Genomic DNA, 3,485 nt, shown 5'->3' on the forward strand with positions numbered 1-3,485 from the left:
GTTCATTTGGAGGAAGTGCTCAAGAAGACCCCAATCAACATCTAACCACCTTCCTGAGAATTTGTGACACTGTGAAGTCTAATGGAGTCCATCCGGATGTCTATAGGCTGCTCTTGTTCCCTTTTTTACTCAAGGACAAGGCATCCAAATGGCTTGAATCCTTCCTAAAGGAAAGCTTAACAAATTGGGAATATGTGGTGAACAAATTTTTGGCAAAATTTTACCCTCCTCAAAGAATCAACAGGCTGAGAGCTGAGGTGCAAACTTTCAGGCAACAAGATGGTGAGACTTTCTATGAAGCATGGGAGAGGTTCAAAGACTTAACAAGAAGATGCCCACCAGATATGTTTAATGAATGGGTTCAACTTCACATTTTCTATGAAGGTCTTTCCTATGAGTCAAAAAAGGCTGTGGATCATTCATCAAGAGGCTCTCTGGTGGGCGAAATTGTGATCACTACAACTTCGCACAACTAACCAGCAAGTGCACTGGGTCGTCCAAGTAATACCTTACGTGAGTAAGGGTCGATCCCACGAAGATTGTTGGTATGAAGCAAGCTATGGTCACCTTGTAAATCTTAGTCAGGCAGACTCAAATGGGTATGGTGATGAAAGAATAAAACATAAAGATAAAGATAGAGGTACTTATGTAATTCATTGGTAGGAACTTCAGATAAGCGTATGAAGATGCCTTCCCTTCCGTCTCTCTGCTTTCCTACTGTCTTCATCCAATCCTTCTTACTCCTTTCCATGGCAAGCTTATGCAAGGGTTTCACCGTTGTCAGTGGCTACCTCCCATCCTCTCAGTGGAAATGTTCAACGCATCCTGTCACGGCACGGCTATCCATCTGTCGGTTCTCGATCAGGCCGGAATAGAATCCATTGATTCTTTTGCGTCTGTCACTAACGCCCCGCCTTCAGGAGTTTGAAGCACGTCACAGTCATTCAATCATTGAATCCTACTCAGAATACCACAGACAAGGTTAGACCTTCCGGATTCTCTTGAATGCCGCCATCAGTTCTTGTCTATACCACGAAGATTCCGGTTAAAGAACCCAAGAGATAATCATTAGAGCCTTGTTTGCTTGTAGAACAGAGTGGTTGTCAGACACTTGTTCATAAGTGAGAATGATGATGAGTGTCACATAATCATCACATTCATCATGTTCTTGGGTGCAAATGAATATCTTGGACGAAAAACAAGCGGAATTGAATAGAAGAACAATAGTAATTGCATTAATACTCGAGGTACAGCAGAGCTCCACACCTTAATCTATGGTGTGTAGAAACTCCACCGTTGAAAATACATAAGAACAAGGTCTAGGCATGGCCGTGAGGCCAGCCTCCCAAAGTGATCAAAAGATCTAAAGAACAAAAGATTCCAAAGATCAGAAGATTATGAAAATACAATAGTAAAAGGTCCTACTTATAGGAAACTAGTAGCCTAAGGGTTACAAAGATGAGTAAATGACATAAAAATCCACTTCCGGGCCCACTTGGTGTGTGCTTGGGCTGAGCAATGAAGCATTTTTCGTGTAGAGACTCTTCTTGGAGTTAAACGCCAGCTTTAGTGCCAGTTTGGGCGTTTAACTCCCATTTTGGTGCCAGTTCCGGCGTTTAACGCTGGAATTCCTGAGGGTGACTTTGAACGCCAGTTTGGGCCATCAAATCTTGGGCAAAGTATGGACTATCATATATTGCTGGAAAGCCCAGGATGTCTACTTTCCAACGCCGTTGAGAGCACGCCAATTGGGCTTTTGTAGCTCCAGAAAATCCACTTCGAATGCAGGGAGGTCAGAATCCAACAGCATCTGCAGTCCTTTTCAGTCTCTGAATCAGATTTTTGCTCAGGTCCCTCAATTTCAGCCAGAAAATACCTGAAATCATAGAAAAACACACAAACTCATAGTAAAGTCCAGAAAAGTGAATTTTAACTAAAAACTAATAAAAATATACTAAAAACTAACTAGATCATACTAAAAACATACTAAAAACAATGCCAAAAAGCGTACAAATTATCCGCTCATCACTCTCTAAACAAGAAGAAAACCATTGAAGAAGCCATAGATGTCATTGAAACAGTTGCTGAGAATGACTACTTCTATGCCTCCGAAAGCAGTAACACCAGAGGAGTAATGGAGCTAAACCACATGGATGCATTGTTAGCTCAAAATAAGATGATCACCAAGCAGCTAGCAGATCTTACCAAGAAGGTGGAGGAAAACCAAGTTGCAACAGCCATCACTTCATCGTCCAGCTCAAGAAGGAGCGAACATAGGAGAAGAAGGTGACTGGGAGCAAGCCAACTATGTTGGAAACTCACCTAGACAAGTCCATGATCCATACTCCAAAACTTACAACTCTGGATGGAGAAATCACCCCAACTTTGGGTGGGGAAACCAACAAGACCAAAGACAAGATCAGAGACGCCACAACCTCAATTCCAACAACAATTCAACTCATCAACACACCTCACAGAGATCCTACCAACATCCATCCAACCACCCTTCTCAACCACCTAATCTCAACCCATCATCAATAACCGAGGATAGGCTCTCAAAGATTGAGGCTCTACTCGAAAATCTATGCAAGGAAATTCAAGATAGTAAAGCTTTTCGGGAAGAAGTGCAATCCAACATGCAGAATCAAAATGCTGCCATCAAGAAATTGGAAACACAGATTGAATTCTTATTCAAGCAAGCCCCTGGACACAAAAATTGTAGCAATATTAACTCAATACCAAAGGATGAATGTCAAGCCATCACCCTCAGAAGTGGGAAGGAATTGAAGGAGACCCACAAGAAACCACCAGAGAAGAAATTAGATGAAGAAAATAAGGGACATGAGGAAGCTCAAACCTCAACCCCAAGTCACATCAAGAAGGAGAAGCGCTCAAACCATGCCTCTCAAAAGCTCCATACCCCCAGCAATTGCAATTAAAGAAGAGGGGAGAGGACAACCAATTCTCAAGATTCTTGGAAATCTTCAAGAAACTACAAATAAACATACCTTTTGCTGAAGCAATAGAGCAAATGCCACTCTATACCAAGTTCTTGAAGAAATTGATGACCAAAAAGAGAAGCTGGAAGAACAATGAGACTGTAGTACTCACGGAAGAATGCTGCACCATCATCCAACACAAATTGTCCCAGAAATTGAAGGATCCTGGAGTTTCCAAATCCCTTGTATCATTGGGGAAATCACTGTGGAAAAGGCTTTATGTGATCTAGGAGCCAGCATAAGTCTAATGTCTCTAGCAATGATGAAAAAAATGAAGATTGAGGAAGCCAAATGACGTTAGGATTTTTGCTAGTAAAGAATTTTATAAAAATAGTCGCATTGTAGATATAGATTCTAAACCAACAGAAATCCCTTCGTGCAAACGTTTTGGTTGTCACAAGTAACAAACCCCTAAATAAATTGATAACCGAAGTATTTAAACCTCGGGTCGTCTTCTCAAGGAATTGCAGGGAGGTATGTTCTTAT

General features: G+C 41.5%; 1 non-coding gene across 1 annotated transcript; it reads right to left on the reverse strand.

Annotated features, from left to right (window-relative positions):
* Nucleotides 1-242: 242 nt before the first annotated feature.
* On the reverse strand, nucleotides 243-350 carry LOC130937108 (small nucleolar RNA R71). The gene has a single exon (XR_009068341.1). It is a non-coding gene; the product is annotated as a small nucleolar RNA R71 (small nucleolar RNA).
* Between the last annotated feature and the right edge of the window lie 3,135 nt (nucleotides 351-3,485).

The sequence above is a fragment of the Arachis stenosperma genome, chromosome 6 (genome assembly GCF_014773155.1).
Source record: "Arachis stenosperma cultivar V10309 chromosome 6, arast.V10309.gnm1.PFL2, whole genome shotgun sequence".
NCBI classification, from domain to species: Eukaryota; Viridiplantae; Streptophyta; class Magnoliopsida; order Fabales; family Fabaceae; genus Arachis; species Arachis stenosperma.